Genomic DNA, 17,551 nt, shown 5'->3' with positions numbered 1-17,551 from the left:
TTGTCAGTTGTTTTCATAACACACATAGACATATTCTAGGTTAGAACTTAGCCTGCGCAGCAGACCTGCTTCTTATCAACTTCAGGTTTTAACTTGTGTGACGATTTAAATTTATTTTGTCATGAAACTGCCTTGAAAAGAAACACACTATTAAGGCTTCTTCGACTAAAATGTCTCCTCCCACCCCCACCCTCATTCCCTTAAGCATGTCTAACTGTCCACTTATTGTTTCCTGGACTGTACTTTCTTTTTAAAGCTCTATTTGTGTTCTACAAGACAGCCTCTTTCTCCAAGATTAACGTTTCTAATGATTGTTCCTGACAATGGATCTGCTTCCAGGAGGCCCTGCTTAGGATAACCAAAAAAGGGCATGGAGCCGGCTGGTTTTGGCAGCCTGCTCGGAGGTTTCGAGCTTTTTAGGACTTGGTTTTTCTGGTGAGTGATATCCTGAGCATGCCTAGGGAATGACAGGCATCTGCTCTCCGGGCAGACAGCATCACCTTGGCTAGGGTGTCGTCATTGGCTGCCTATTAGAAAAACTACAGGACAATGCATACCACTGCCTGCTGACTGTAAACACAGGGGGTATGTGTTCACTTAGCATGGACTCTGGGAGGGGCCAAGGAAGGGCGGTCTGCAGTTTTATTGAATAGAGGGCAGTGTGTATTAGGCTGCCTGCCTGCTTGCTCTCTTGCTGGGTTGCTTAAAGGAATCCTTGCTTTCAGACAGCGGGACGTCCTTCTTCTTGGGAAGCAGCTGCTACCCTAGAGGTAAGATACCAGGGCTTTCTTCCGCCAGCCTTCGGGGAAGCTGGAGCTGCTCTACCGGCTTCAGGCAACATTTTTGGATAAGGTTGCTGGGTATGCAAAATCTTTCTAGGCAGGCAACAGACCATGTAAATTCCCGAAGCCAGCCTGGGCTTTCTGACCTGTTCCCAGAAGGTCAATGTGATGGAACTTCAGAGAGGTGGTACAAAAGGAGAGATCCGGTAGTGACAGCAGCAGGGAGCACGGGCGCCTTTGCCTGGGACGTGCTTTTGTTTCCGAGGGGGATGTGGACCGCACCTGGCACCCTCAGGCCAGCGTCAGTGGCCTCTGCCGATCTGCCCCTTCAGCAGTTTCTTTTCCACCTTCTGTCAGCAGACATCCAAATAGGATTCAGATTTTAACACCAACAAATAACAGCAACAGCTTTTACGCTAAGACAAAGAATGTTTTGTTTTGTTGTGGGTTTTTGTTTGTATAAGCTACGTAATGGTTCCCGTTACTCGTTTTCTGAAGTGGGCTTTTGGAGATGTAAAGAAATAAGGTCAGAGTCCCACCACTAGCACCAACTTAGCTAATGCCACTCATCTGCTATTTGCTGAGACAGAAGATGCCGACCCTGTCTGTTTTCTAGAAACCCGAGCAGCAAGAGAATGTGTGCAGGAGTGGGTGTATATGTAGAAATCATGGTTAGCTGTCTACCAAAATATTTCTTGAGAAATCTTCATTTCTTATGGAAAGTATGCCCGGAAGGTCCAAAAAGATGGGAGCCGGAGGAATGTACCCGGGAGGAAGGAAAGGAGCTTTTATTTTCCAGACAGACGTATTTGGGCATCTCAAGCAGTAGTGCAAGTTGGTAGTAGTTGGTAATTCCTTTTAGAAAGAGCTGATTGTAAAGGGCGGGGGTGGGGGGGTTCGGTGCTGTGGCAATACAAGGTCAGAAAAGTAGAGGACAAAGTGTTTGGTGTTCCCAGATCCCTGCTGGGAATGAGGCTCTGCACGTGGAGGGTAAATGGGAGCGCCTACATTACAGTGTTAGTCAGAACCGGAGATGTGAGGCTGGACTGAAGACAAGGCGCCCTGCAGAAGGAGAGTAAGTCTGACCATGTCAAAAACAACACTCACAGTAAGGACTAGCGTTTCCAGATGACTCCCGTCCATGTTTGCGGCAGTTGGGACTTGCTAAGCAATCCTTGTGTTTAGAAGTTTGGGAATAATTTCTTGAGAAGCCCAGGAGTCTCTTTCCCAGGAACAGCTCTGAGTAAGCGTGAGGGGAAGGCTGCAGGCATGTGCTCGCTCTGTTCCACGACTGTCCTTCCTCCTCAGAAGACATCAAGTTCCAAACTTTGTACAGGGGTTTTAATGTCAATAAAAACATGGAGAGCTTTTTCAAATAGTCTCTAAACCATGTAGGGAACGCAGCTTGGAAGAAAATCTATAATCTTGGGTTTGAGGATAAATTCCATTTTTGAAACCAACATCCTGGAGTCGATGAAAGTTCATTTTCTCTGTGGCCACTTTCTTCCCCCGCCCCGTGCTTCCCACCCCCAGTCACTACAAAAAACACATTTTGTGAGGTAACACTGCACGTGTTCTCGACACACAGGGTGAGGGGTTTCAGCCCACAGTGAACCTCAGGCAGTTCTTGATGCTACTTATTTCCGGTGAAGAACAATCTGGGAGAGGTTTCCTCTACTAGGGAGGTGAATGGAGCTCAATGAACCCACAGCCTGGAAACTCTCATTCTATTAAAATCATTTAATGAGAAACATGAAGGTGAACCTCTGGGTGAAAAACATTGCAGAAAAGAATAGATCTTAGAACATAGGGGAATGTATCACTTATGTGGTTTACAGGATAAGGGTGGGGTTGTTGTCATTTTTTAAAGTCAATGAAATGTGCAGTTTAAGGCATCCAAATCAAAGATTGCATTAGGCATGTGATTTTATTTTTACATGAGAGAGAGAGAGAGAGAGAGAGAGAGAGAGAGAGAGAGAGAGAGAGAGAAGGAGAAGGAGAAAGAGGAGGAGGAGGAAGAGAAGGAAGAGGAGGAGGAGGAGGAAGAGGAAGAAGAGAAGAAGAAGCAGAAGAAGAATAAGAAGAGGAGGAGGAGGAGGAGGAAGAGGAGGAGGAGGAGGAAGGAGAAGAAGAAGAGGAAGAAGAAGATACAGGTTCTGATTTCAGATTCAAGGGTTTAGAGGAAACACAGGAATGGATCTCCTGACAGTTGGGGTTCTTCCCCATTCTCATCGGTTCCTCACTAGTCCCAAGCCTTATCTGTTTTCTGCAGGTAGAATAGGTTGGTTTAGAGCTGTGTCATAAGAAGTTCTAGCATCTAGAATCTAGCTTGGGTATAAGCATTTTCTTGAAAACTCATACAGTCACTCATGATGGTGTGATTACTGGCTAGTCATTCTTCAGTGAGACAATGTGACCTAAGAGATGAATAGGAGAAGGGTTTTGCTGGCTCCCCATCTGCCTGCTGTCTGTCACATGGCTTGGAAATGTGGTAGGGTGAGGCCATGGTTGGAGGGGGGATGCTGACGAAGCGGAATGCAAATGGCATGGTAGGCCTGGGGAGGAGGTTAGGGAGATGCTGCCAAAACGATCTTCAAACTCCTAAGGAGGCGTTTTCTGGATAAGTCCCTCAGAGCCCCCAAAATAGCTCCACTAGTTTCTTAACGGAAAGCCCTTCATCTGTCCAGCCAATCTCAATGCTCAGAGGCCATGGGAGCTGCTCATTTAAAGAGATACTCTTGGTTGAGGCTTAACTCATGAGCTCCAAGATGAGAGCTTGATTCTAGTTTTGGTCCCTTTGTTTAAATCACCCTGACCTTTAAGGATGCTATCAGGTCTTTGGCCTTACCTGGCATGGTCATCAGCATGCCTCTCTTCCATCCCATAGTGGTATCCAAACAAGATGACAGGTTTTGTCTCCTCTCCCTTTCAGTTTGAATCTTACAGCTGGTATGCTAACTCTGGGCGGTAAACAGTATTGATCTTCCCCGAAGATCTCTCCTCCTACCTCCTACAGAAGAAATCTGACATAGTACTTTTTAGAACCCTGATCCTACACTGATAGAAACTGGCCTGTCCCCAGGTTATCTGGAATTTGGCTTTGAAGATTAGAGAGCAGGGACAGACAAACAGAAGGCAGAACAGGGTGGGTTATCTGTGGTGCAGAGCAGTATCCCAGAACCAGGGAACGTGAGGAGCCAGGTGGACAGACCAACAACTGAGTGTTGACAACAGACAGGCCTTAGTAAATGAGGTGGCTTCTCTGCCTCCAGCCAAAAGGATGGAATTAATCCCAGCTTGCAGTGCCTGGGCCTTGCAGGCAGGATGAGGTGACCAGCTGCACCTGGCTAGGCTTTCTGCCCTTATTGAGAGCAGACTTCTCCAGGAGCCTCTCACCTGTGCTGGCTTCATCATTTAGTATTCCCAATTGTAACTAAAGCCCGGTGCCACCCTAGCATCCTCCTGCCTCAGATGTATGCTCATCTCTGCTATCTCCTAGGCGGACATGGAGCTTTTCTACATCCAACAGGAGCTTAGCTACAGCTTGAGGACCAGACGACATCCAGTGTCAAGCAGATGGGGCAGAGCCAGCTGTGTTCCAGCCCAGAGAGAAAAGGTTTAGATAACTCCAGGTGGTGTTTCATGCTAGCTAATCCAGTCTTTAGAAACTCACAAGCCTCCGGCCTCAGCTTTCCAAATGAGTGCTGGGGTTAAAGGTGTGGGTCTCTGTACGCAGCTCAGGAGCGTCTTTCTTGTTTTTCAGAGCTGTTGGGGAAAATGGGTACGAGTGTACAGATAGGTAAGAGAAGTGTGCCTCCGTCCCAAAGACAAGGAGAGCCATATCCAGGGAAGGAGTAGTCTTCAACAGGAAGTCTGGCAGGGTTTGAAAAATTCAGAAGTGGCTGCTTGCAAGTAGATTCCAAGAGAAGACCAAGAAACTAATAACAGGATTGCTAAGCGGCATGAGGAATGATGCCTGCACTTTTGCGAACTGGGTGTTCTTCATAAGTGCTCATCTTCATGCGTGCTTTTGCTGTTTTCTTTTTTCACACGTGTGCAGCAATGGTGGTAGCTTGACACTGTTTACATCTTGTCTCTGAGGCTCTGGCTCTGCTCTGAGAATCAGCGGATGAAAGTACTTGACCACCAGGAAACCGTTTTTACTTGGAGAGGAACAAATTAAGCAAGTGTACATAATTAGTGCCTTTTAAGCCCACATAGGACGTCCCCTCTCTTGTCTCCCAAGACATTTTGCTGGAGAACTAGTTAGACTCCACCAATGGGCCAACAACAGGGCAACTGGCAGGACAAAGGTGAAGAAGGGACAGTAGGGACAAGGGCCAGTTGTCAAAGGCAGAGTGGGGAGGGCCAGCCTCAGCCAGAAAAGATGGAGAATTCTAAGTAAGCGATGTCATGACTTCCAGCCAGCTGAGTGTAAGCAAAAGAAAAGAGCAAACTTTCCCAAACCAGAATCTCCCTCAACAAGTCAGTGCAGCGAGGCACGGGAGAAGACTAGACTCAGAATCAAACCGGTGGGCCCTTCTATCACTAAGAGTCAGTGGTTCAAGTAAAAAGCCAGGGGATAAATTATAGGTGAGGTAATAAAGGGGTCTGAGATTTATAAGCCGAACAGTGCTCGGTTCCACAGAGGATGGGGTTAAAATCCAGGTGGGTCAAGGATGCTAGCAGGGAACTGTGGCTCTCAGCTCTGTTCTCAGTCCTGTAAACTCAGGGACTCTAGGCAGCTGTTCACCCACCTGGAAAATTCCTTGCATGCTTCAGGTCAAAGAAGGGGAAATGACATTTGATTGGCTCAGGTCCCCTAGCAGAGCAGATGGTCAAAGGCTCTGGCGTATTTCTGTGTATTACTCAATGAGTCAGACAGCTGCCATCCCCCTGTCTGTGGACTGTCCCTGGTAAAGAAAAGCCAGGGAGGGCTCATCTAAGTTGAAGAGAAAGTTGGGTGAAGAGGCAAATAGCTGGACCGGCCGACAGCTCTTGGTGGCTGTCACTTGTATTTTTCATGGGAATGAGTTTGGGGATAGGCCAGAAACATCCAACCTGAGCTCATATCGTTCTCAATGATCATCTTCACACGGCACAGTAAACCAACCTTAAGAAAGGTCAACTTGAAGTTGACACTACCTGTAGCTGAAAAGCAAAATCATCCTTTTTAGAAAAACTCCAGAGAAAAATATCATGAGATTTGTTGGTGGCAAAAAGCTTTGCCTTTGTATAAACCACTGTGTTGCGATGACTCCTCTCCTGAGTGAGGACAATCTTCCCAAGTCAGTAGTTTAACAATGGAACAATTTTAATAAAGAAAGTTTACGGGTCTAGATGCCCCAGTTGATATAAATGTTTGCTGTCCAAGCATAAGACTTGAGTTTAAATTCCTGGCATAATCAGGTACCTGCAATCCAAGCGCCGCCACGGAGGCAGAGGCTGGGGGAATCTCGGGGCCTTGCTGACCGCCATTCCAGCTACAGATTCAAGGAGACCCCTGTCTCAAAGAAATAATGCAGACAATGATAGAGAACCTGCCATGCTCCTTTGTTCTTTGCAGGGGCATGCCTGTGCATGTGCCACCATCCACACACATGCAACACAACTATGCAACAGGCAAACTCATTTATCTCAGGGCAAATCCCAGTTCTTTAGTGAACAAAGTACACTATGCTAATATATTCATAACCAATGGAATTTGTGATCTAAGTAATATTTACCTCTCAGCCTCTCATTCGATGACCATGCTCATCATCCAGAAGGGGAACAGAGGCACCACATTCTCTCGGTTCCAACCACATTGTTCTATTCTGGGCCCCTTTTCAAATAAACAAGGACAAATATACCAAAGGCCAGGTCAGAAGAACCAAACAAACAAGGAGCAGATAGGCTATCTGTAGGTGGGTAGGGGCAAGGAAATGGAGCCTCACTCAAGTGTGCGTTCTCGTGTTTGGGGTGCCTTTATGGGGTGGGAGGAAGCACCTGTCTAAAGAGAGGAAAAGTTCACAAAGTCTTAAGATGCCAGTACTTTGGGATATTATTTAGCTGAGGAAGTGCATACTTGGTCTACCCAATTGTCAAGATGATTTCCTACACTGTGGCCAAGTTCACACAGGTAGAAAACACTACCATTGGCAGAGATCACAGGGGGAAGTGCCTTAGTTGCTGAAGAGTCAAGCTTGGCACATCAGTACAATCTATACGTTCCCAACCCCCGAACCTGATCCCTAGGGGGTGCCCAAGCTGTTGCAAGAGATAAGTATAACTATGTACACAGGAAGTGACTTTAGCAAACTGAGGAAGTAAGGTATCTCTTCCCAGAACATTTTTGTGCTACTATTTTTTTTTAATTACAGGGCCACATTATGACGATAAGTTAAATTATTAAGGAATAGTTGAATTCATATTCACTTCTGTTAATATTTATTTATTTATTTGATTTCATTTTCCCAATCTCTGGACCTGTGACATGTACTATTTACTATTGTGCATGAGAAAGATCATCAAGAAATTTGGACATCTTTAAAAAAAAAAAAAGGGCGGGGGGGGGGGAAAGAAACCAGGCTTGTGGATGTAGGTCAATGGTATGTCACTCCTCTATAATGCATAAGGCCTTGAGTTCGAGCCCTAGCACATAAAGATAAATACATTTCAGTAATCCACTTTCATTTTTTTTAGATAAAAGAGCAATCTAGGCATCCACAACAACTAAAATTATATAAGTACTATTAGGTGCCTTTCAATAAGGTTCACCTGCTGTATTAGTCACAAGATGCAGAAAGAGGCAACCACGGTCTGTTAGTAGATGTTCAGTGGCCTGACATTCAGCAGAATCCCAGTAACTATTTGTTGAATGCAAGAACAATGCATGTGCCAACCAAGGTCTTTTGTTAGTGGCAGAGATAATTCTGGTTCACACAGCCTTGAAGTTTTAAGCAGTTCCTGCTAAGAGAATGTTCCACCTCAGAGATTCACAGGTTGAGTGTGCCTGTATCAGTAGTTCTTAGGCAACATCCTAATCAGAATCAATTTCAGAGCTTTTTGACCCAGCCCTGGGGGTTCCAATTCAGTAAGTATTGCTGGAGTGGGGTCCAGGCATTAGTAGTCTTAAAAGCTCCTTCCAGGCTCTGATGAAACATCCTGCCTCAGAAGTAACTCTGGTCACTGGTGTTTACAGTAATTTATGGCACATGATGGGGTTCATTATTCCTCAGAAACCTATTTTGGTTTAGATGATTTCCCCCCCCCTAAAAGTTACAGCTGTGTATCCCAAATACTCCATCTTGGAAATTCGCTGAAGTATTTATCCGAAACTCTTCCATCTTCAGCTATCTTTTTTTTTTTTTTTTTTTTTTGGCTAAGCACAAAACTATCACTCCCATAAGGTCGAGCTTGCTGATGAGATTTCCAGTGTTTGCTTTTGAAATGTTTGCCCTGGAAATGTGGGAAGAATAAAATTTCTCATGGTGTTTCCACATCTCCTTCCAGCCTCTGTTACTTAAGTGGAATGTAGGCTGTGGGGGGCGGGGGGGTCGACTCTGAGAACTTTTCTCTTTGTAAGTATTTGTGTCTTTGAGCAACTTTAAAGATCAGTTATTTTAGCTAGTTCCCTTAGCAGGAAAAAAGGTATATTCTCTTCCTCCACTCAGCTCCCCCCCACCCCGTGTGTGTCTCTGTTTCTCTCTGTATCTTTGTCTCTCTGTGTGTTTCTGTTTCTCTTTGTCTCTTTCTCACTCTGCATCTCTGTGTCTGTCTCTCTCTATATGTCTGTCTTTCTCTCTCTGTGTCTGTCTCCCTCTGTCTCTGTCATTCTCTCTGTGTCTCTGTCTCTCTGTGTCTCTCTCTGTGTCTCTGTGTCTGTCCTCATATCTTTCTTTCCTTTTTGTAGTAAGGGTAACAAATCCTGAATGAGATGCATCCTGTACTCCACGCCTGCAATTGCCCCAAAGCTGGAACCTGCACAGCCCCTGGCTTAGATGCTCTCCTTCGAGGCCCCTTCAGGAGCATTTGGGCAACAAGAGACAAGTTTGTAGTTGCAGGGCAGAAAGTTTACCTCAAGATGTTTCTGGCATTTAGCAGCTCAGAGTAGAAAGAATGCACCATATTCCGAGCACGAAACACACACACAACATTCACTAAAGATTTTATAGCTTAATTTCTCCTGTGACTGGCCTGGTCCCATAAGAATGCCTGGATTTGGACTAGTGAGGTGGTGCTGTAGGTAAAGGCGCTCCCCTTCAAGCCTCAAAGTCTGAGTTCAAGTCCCGGTATCCACATGGCTCATCAAACCAACTCAGCAAGTTGCCCTTCAAACTCCACATGTGCCATGGCACGTGCCCCTTCCCTACACAAATACGCGCGCGCGCGCGCACACACACACACACACACACACACACACACACACACACATAATTAATTGAAAAACTGAAAAGGCTGGGATTGGTTTCTGGTTTTGCACAAAAGATATTTTGCTTTACAAGAGCAGGTGTTTCTGGTGTGCACATGGGGGCAGAGTTTGTAGAGAGAAGCTAAAAAGGATTAACTCCGCTACCCCCCCCCCCGTTGCACCCCAGCATACCCTCTTCCTGTCACTGTCCTCTCTTTCCAAGTTCAGAGTAGCTCCCCAAACTGGAAAGTTAAACTTCCAAGAATTTTGAGAGCTAGTTGTTAAATATGACCAGTATTTTAAAGTTGACCGTAGAAGTTCATCATTCTATATATATTATTAAAATATATGAAACATATAAAAACTCACCCCTTCCTAATTAGCTCACTGTATGCTGCTATTATCTGACCTCTGATGATCAGTTGTGAAAATGTGTGTGAGGTTAGAAGTACTAATTCCACACTGCTTTGAACATGATTGGTTGCCCATAGAGGCTCTCTGTAGGTGTTCAGCTCCCTTCCCAAACCCTACCCTTAACCACACACCTTCCCATATTGCTTCTCCTTGACCTTCATGTAGATGGAAGAAACAGGGTTGATTTCTTAAATGTTTGGACTTCCAGGAAGAAAGGTAAAGACCAGCAGATACCAGTTCTAGGACATCCTGATTCAGGTTGGCAAGCGCACATTCTAACTGGGGCTGTCTCGGAAGCATGGATGCCTCTGCTCTGCAGAAGACAGCCTCCGCTATCTCCTTCACCCAGACCTTTACCTTTAACTGAAACTAGCCTTTAATGGGCCTGGAGCTGCCTTTCATAGTCTAAGAATTCTTTATGTAATATAGTTAAGGGATTTTATTATTCCTAAGGCTATGGTTTTTATAGATAATTTTTTTCAATGTTTTAGACCTGGAATGGGAAATGGAAAGAAAAGGAGGAGGGGGAGGGAAGAGGAAGATGAGGGGGCTGGGATGGGGCAGGGGGACCAGCACTGGGCTGCTGGTTAACTTGAGGCCTTATAGGTCCAAGATGGTTGCAGAAATAAATGATTTCAATCCGTTACCCTACTGACTCCCTGTATGTCAGCACCTTTTCAGCAGAGGCTATCTGAGAACAGCAAAGTAAATTAAAGAGCTGGCCCTAAGTGACAGAAATGGCAAACGTCAGAGCAGGAATCAATGCCACTCCCTGATTCCAATCCTATGGCTGTCTGTTCTGCCTTCTTCGGGAAGTGATGGAACCCAGAGTGCGAGGTTTCCATAACCAACCATTAGAACTTGTCACTGAGCCACACTGCAGTGCAGCTAGACGGGCAGGCACACTGTCACTCCCAGCCATATAAGGAAACAGAACTAAACACCATTCCTCACACCACTGACTCAAGTCAGTAGCGCTGCTTAGAGACAGACAGGATGAGAATTCCGGCCCGTAGCAACTCAGAGGACACAAAAAGCGGGCTGCAGAAATGAGTGTTCGTATGTACTCTCCTGGGTAGCCCAAAGATGTCAGCAAATGGTGTCTCTGCCCAACCGAAGGGAAAGAAACATCATGGAATGGTACTGAAGAATTCAATGACTTGGACAAGCCTTGTATCAGTTTTGGTGTTCCGTTGTGTCAAATTCAGATATTCAGAAGAGGTTACTGTGTGAGAACTGGATGGATTTTGAGGGCCGCTGCCCAGCTGAAGTTGGGGTTCCTTTGCCTAGCTACCCTCTCTCAGCAGTATGGGTTACCCATCAGACTCCACGTAGATTAGATCTTCTCTCCTAACTCAGCACATTTGTGTGATCACTCTTTATAATCAATCACAATGAGACTCTGAGAATGCAAGTCTAGGAGCCAATTTCATTGGCAAAACGGAGGCACAAAAGATTAGAAGTCTAATCTTGCTGTAAAGAATGTCCTCTCTTCCAGACAACACAGTCTCCTTATAGAAAGTTGGGGGTGGATTAAACAGTCCCTTCAACTTCTCCTAACATGCGTCTTTGGCCAGATTACACCTGGATATTCATCTCCGAGATCTACCTTCACAGCACTATGAACAGAAGCCAATTTTGTCACAGTTCTAGAGCAGGCCAGCTATTTCCAGGGTGGATTCTTTCGATGGTTGTGAAGAAGGCTGTGTTCTGTTTCCTCATAACTATCCTGTTCTGTCCATGCTCCCATGGCATTTTCTGTGCCTGTGTCTCCATCCCCTTTCTTAGCTGCTCAGGACCCCTCTCTGTAAAGATCCAAACGCTTGAAGTGGAGGGGTTAGCGCCTCAACCGATGAATTAAACCTAGAATATGCCCCAATTCAAAATCGGGGTAGAAACCCATGTGGCATGTGCTCTGGAAGTCCAGTTGCAGAAGACCCTACTGCTGACTGGATTCTGTCTTCCCTCCAGGACTGGGACACAGCTTTGCTAGAAGTCGCTTGACCTTTTGAACTTGCCCTTGATATTTACTCTCAGCCTTTCACAATATGAAATTCTGATCTGGTGAAAAGTCAAAAGAGGTCTCTGAAGTGACGCACTGAGGCACAACTTCGCTCGCTGTGGCCTATCTGTGGAAGGCTGGGAAACCACAGCACAGACAGTCTGGTATGCGGCCATCGGGAGTGGGGGAGGGGCTGGTGGGAAGGCTGAGCCAAAGGCCTGTCTGAGAGAGAGGTGAGCTACCCTGGAGCAGCCTGGGAAACAGCCACCAGAAGGGCTGTGTGGGCGTCTGCAAGGGCTAGAAGGAGCCGATGGCCATTTTCAGTCAAATTTACAAAGGCTGATCTCTGCCAGTGACCATATCAATACAGGGAAAATACTAGGAACCTACACATAGTTGTGCTATGAATCATTTTGAGTCCTCGTTTCTTCTGTCTCTTTTCTATTCAAGCTTAGAGGGTAGATGCTTGCACGCTCCGCCCTCGATGGTCCTCTTCGCTTCATCTGCATTTGCACTGCCACACCTCATGGCTCCTGTCCTGTCTCCTTTTCCGGTTTATTTCCTGCAGCACTGCGCCCCTCTTCCCCTTCTTTCTCCACGTGTGTCCCAGTTTCGGTCCTTTCCATCAGTCCTCTGGCTCAGAGCAGAGCTATCGAGGAGGTGACTGTGCCAGTGATCATCCAAACTGGGGGACAGGAAGAGCTATTAATAACTTCCCCAGAATAGCAGTCACAGGCTGGGAGTGCCCCGGGCGCACTGGGAGAGATGGTCATCCCTTTCAGCTTACATTCCCTCCTCCCTAAACCCCTCTCCTCAACTAGAGACCATTCTAAGAATCCGCACGTTGACTTCCTGCTCCCTCATCCCCCTCTTTGCGCCCTTTACTGGTGCCTACACCTCGCTTTGCGGTGCAGCCTTTTGTTTTTGTCTAAGGTAATTTTTGTCTTGGCCTTTTTCCTTTGAGTCAAAGTCATGCTGTATGTACTATGTCAGAGTGGAGCGCCGATGTTGCAAGCTGCTTAGGGTCTCCCATGAGCCTCAGCCCCTCTCTCGGGGGTCAGAGCAGTCCCTGAGCTGCTGTCATGTACATTTATGACGTATATGTATCTTGGCTCTCACAGGACATTTCTGTTTGTATACATATGTGTATACTAGAGTTGAAATGATAAAGATATATGACCTAAAGATAAAAAGTAAATTATAGTCAAAGTTAACTGTATTGGCTTCATTATGGCTTGGTGGTCTGCATTCATTGATTAAGCTTTTAATATTGTGTGTGTGTGGGACGGCTGTAGGTTTAACATAGGTAAAAATAAACTTTAAGGCAAAAATATAGAATACACACTTACTTAAGTCACTTTCTGCCTCTCTCTTTCTTTCCCTGTGTGTGTGTATATGTGTGTGTGCACGCCTGTGTAGGCCAGAGGTCATCAGCTGCTATCTTCCTCAGTTGCTCTCCACACTGTTTTTAAAGACAGGGTCTCTTACTGAACATGAGTGTCCTGGTTCAACCTTGCTGTGCGTTCTCTGCCTGCGCAGTGCTGATCTTCCAGGCATGGGGCTGTGTTTGACTCCTTACTCGGGAGCCAGGCACCCAAAGTCCATTCCTACTGCTTACACAGAAAGCAGTTTACTGACCAAACCATCTGCCTAGCTCTTCCAATGTGACTCCACTGTGACCAGGCATGTGCAATGTCTAGGTTGTTCTGAAAAGTCATTTCAGTTGTCAAGATGGATGTTAGTCTCTGGGTTGCCCAAGGACTGACTCTAGGCTCCCCTGTAGCTAGAAGGGAAGAAACAAGGACATGACCTCTTTGAAAATGACTGAAAATCAGTCGGTCGCTGTCTGAAGTACTCAATGGTCTAGAACCATGTCAGCTGCCAGGAGCCATTCTGAACTGTTATGTACTTACTTGGGGACTTTGACCAAAAAGAGTCTTCCTCCTCCCTTTCTTTCATCAAACAGCCTTAAAAATTAATGAATGAAGGAGACAGTAAAATAGGTAATTTAGAAGGAAATAGGTCCTACTGAGACTGTCCCTTCCCTCCCTGACTCCCTACCACTCCTCCTTGGTGTCTCCTCTTGTTTCTATTTCTCCTCCCATTAAGATTTTGGTTGCAAATGTCCTGTGGCTATTGGGCCACCTTCTACTTCAGTTATGGTGTTTACAGATGTCCTCTTCTGGAGACGGATGATACAAAGCTCTTCCCATACTCTGTAGGGCTGGTGTGCAGCCATGGAGATGGGGGGATGGGAATGCCTATCCATCGCCCTGATATCTGATGATTAGGATCGGCTGGCTTGGAGCTGCTTGCCCATCTGTGTTTGTATAAATGGGAAGTAGAGGAGTGTAGGAGTTTGGCGGTTGTTTTATTATTTTTTTTCCATTTCATTAAACTTCCATGTCTCTCCATATTTTGGCTTTTACCCGTGCTGTTAAAAATACAGCAGTTTTTCTTTCCACTGGGAGTGGTTACACCCTGATAATTCCTTTTCAAGGTGTCCCTGGTCAAGGTCAAGCTTTTGATGCCTGGGCTCACATTTTGTAGTAGGCTCAGGTTCCAGGTAGAAATCGCCTATTGGGTAAGGACCTTCCTCCTCACTGCAGCTGTGTGACTCCGGTGGCCTCTTTGTGCCTGACTAGAAACTTTCTTTTGCCTAACTCTTCCCTGTAATGCCCACATAGGGAGCAAAGAGCCTTCGCAGACAAGACTCCATGCTGTAAGGTGTCTTCAAGCCCAGACATGGTTTTCTCTCCTTCCTCTTTGTAATCTGAAGAACCCGGTTGGCTTGATCAGTGGGAGTAAGTCAAATTGTATTCAGTTTAGACTGAAACAACACATCTGAGGTTCCCAGCAGCCATTCCACACATGACGGTTTCAGCAAATTCTTTTGTCTTGGGAGCGCCTACCCCAGTAACGGGCTTCTCAACCTTCTGTCTGTTAAAAAAAAAAAGGGTAAAGGATGCAATGCACGTTCAGTACAGAGAACTGGAGAACACAGAGGGCGAAACTGTCTTAGATCATTTCCTCCATATTAACTACGTTTTTCTTAAGTTGGCACGTGACGTCTGTGTGTTTACAGCCTACCATATGCCGACTCAAAGCACATAATTCGGTGCATACACAACGTTAGCGTTCTGATTTTACTCGTCTTTAACAGTGTTACCAGGTGTGGGCCAGAGCAGAGAGGCAGCTCAGTGGCGAAGGCACTGGCCATGTGAGGGTGAAGAACAGAGTTTGCATCTCCGGTACCCACACAAATGCAAGGCAGCTGTGCCACGTGCTTTCTGCCAGGAATTCCAGTGCTCAGGGTGGGGGCAGGGGGACTGGGCTCTCCCAAGGCAAACTGACAGGCCGTGCTAGCAGGAATCAGCAGGCTTCCGGTGAAGTGAAGGTCGATCAAGGAAGGCATCATGTGCCAACTTCAGGCTTCTACGTATAATTGCACATATGTGTATGGGCACCAGAATAACTGTGTGCTTACACACATGGACACCACGAACACATGCATGTGTAAGAACTAAAAACGTTAGCAATCATCTTCGGAGAAACTCTGCTGCAGAGGGAAGGTTAGGACAGGTTAGCATCTGAGTCACGATTGTCCCTAATGCAAAGGTCAGTGTGCACCTGCTTTCTGAAGCTTTGTATGTGTCCAGCGTGTTCAGTGACCAACAATAAAGTCTTCTGAGTCTTGGTGCACTAAGTTTTGTTAATGTTGTATGTCATCTGCATTTGAAGTTCTGACACGTGAGATCACATATGTAAATTGTTCTCATGCTTGGCAGACACTGTGATTTTAATACATCTTATAGCTGAATGCATTCAGGTTTTAAAATACTCTAAATGTATAAAATAAAAGCATGTTGGAAAAGTGTGTGTTTGGGGTTAAGATTGCACAAGCAATCATATGGGTGGGTCTTTTTATTATTTAAATAAAATTTTAGTTTGTAATACGTTTAGGTGTGCAGTTGCAAGAATATTGCAGAATTCTCATACCCTGCACTGAATTCCATCCGTTGTTAACTTTAGCTACATTATATTTATAACAAATAATAAAATGATATCATTACTGTATTATTAATGAAACACCACACTTTATATAGATCTTAGTTTTTATTTAGTGTCCTTTGTTTTTTAAGGCCCTTGGATCAACTATTTTTTTTTACAGGAAAATTTAAACATTGACATTGTGGAGCTATTTATTGCTGGAATTCTAACACACAAGTGAAAATTGCACAAGACGGGCCCCCTTCCTAAACAGATGTTTGCTGCACAAGCCATTTTCTTGAGGAATTTCTACCTGAAATGCCCTAGGTCTCCTCTGGTTTGGGTTACCTTGAGCCCCCTAGCTGTTCTGTTGCCTGCTCTGTCCTAGCAATCTTTCCATGACCGAGGCTAGCCATCCCAGGGCCACATGCAGGGCTGCATCACCCCTCCCCCTCACAGCTGGAGACCAAAGCGTCGCCATGAAAAGGCAATCATGGCTAAGCTGATTCAAGTTTCACTTTTCAAGTTTGTTTGGCATCTTGTGGTTACTCGTAAAAGGTTGTACACTAGCAGAAGAAATGAGGAAGAGGAAGGAGTGGTGAAGAGGAAGAGAAAGTGGAGGGGGAGGGCATGGTGTATCCATGTTCCTTCACATCTTGAAATCAAGGCTTCTTCTTTTTTTTTTTTTTTTAAAGTACCTACTGTTAACAAGCAAGCCACAGAAGCACTTGCTTTCTAGAAATTATTTCAAGGTTAGCCACCCATATGTTGATCTTTCAAATTATTTTTGGACTGTGAATTAACAAGAGAAATAATCTATTGAATCCTGTTTCTACCTTTGTGGGAGTTAGTGGCACCGGTGGGTGACTTGCCTTCTTGTGATGTTGGCCCTTATGGTGGAGGTTCAAACTAGATGTGGCCTCTCTTTACTCTGAAGTTGTTTGGTTCAGGGTTTCTAGCCTCCAGCAAAACCTCATTGCTATACTTGGCTTCAAGGTTTCTTCTTTAATCTTTGCTTCCACTGACAGATCATTTGTGGAAGAAGAAAAAGCCAAGTATAGCTTAGATGTTAGATACAAGTGAGCTGCCATCAAGGGTTCAGTTACTTCGCTTGCAATACTTGAATAGATACTGTGTAGAGATGGAACCGAATGCGTGTAGGTGCTGGAAAGACAAACCTATACCTTTACTGTTGGGAGGAATGAGGGGAAGGGAGATCTACACATCAGTAAGTCAGACAATATCCTTAACTAAGAAGCCTTTCTTAAATCTGGTAGCAACAGTATCGGGATACTGAAATGACTAGTTTGGCCTTAGTAGAGATGGTGAGAGACACCTTTCCTAAGAGGAGGATTGAGTCCACTCGCAAACAGGAGGCCATCAGAGTCAGGGAAGGAAAACAAGAGCTCAGGCCAGGGGTGGGAATGGTTACTGGGTTTGGCACATCTGTTTTGGTCTTTTCTGTTCCACATGTAGCTATATAGTTTACATAAAAATATCTCCCCAGAGAATCAAAAAGAACAGATTTATGGAACCAGATGTGAGTTAGCATTTCTACAGGTGTGGTTCTGCAGCTGAAAGAACATGTTGTACCAGGGATGGAGTTTCTTCTTATGTAATCAATATAAATTACCACCCGGCTTTACAGAGGTTGATAAAGCAAACATGTGCCATTCGGGCTGGCCTTCTGCTATATAAAGAGACCTTGATTCACCTGGAGTCTAATGTGGAAAAGTGGACCATTCAATACGTATGAAAGAAACTTAGTAACGAATATCACAGCCATGAGTAAGCAAGGCTCTTCCAGCTGCGTACATAGACAACAAGCTGGGGAGCAGAGAAACAGTGAATCTATGTACATCTTTCTTCATTAAGAAAAACGAGATACTTTGTAAATATTTTTGAAGTTTCTTGATATTTGATAGGAAAGAACTAAGGACAATAATAGTAATAATACCAAACCCCAGCAAC

General features: G+C 45.2%; 1 protein-coding gene across 2 annotated transcripts in view; it reads left to right on the top strand.

Annotated features, from left to right (window-relative positions):
• Positions 1-679: 679 nt before the first annotated feature.
• Positions 680-17,551, top strand: part of CALD1 (caldesmon 1) — a 182,054-nt gene continuing 165,182 nt past the window's right edge. For both annotated transcript variants that reach the window (XM_080931801.1, XM_080931803.1), the window contains exon 1: positions 680-770. The gene's annotated coding sequence lies outside the window, so the exon portion shown is untranslated. The remainder of the gene's footprint in view (positions 771-17,551) is intronic.

Source organism: Micromys minutus (assembly GCF_963924665.1).
Source record: "Micromys minutus genome assembly, chromosome: 18".
Lineage (NCBI taxonomy): Eukaryota > Metazoa > Chordata > Mammalia > Rodentia > Muridae > Micromys > Micromys minutus.
The sequence above is the reverse complement of the archived record's forward strand: the minus strand, read 5'-3'. Positions and strand labels throughout refer to the sequence as shown.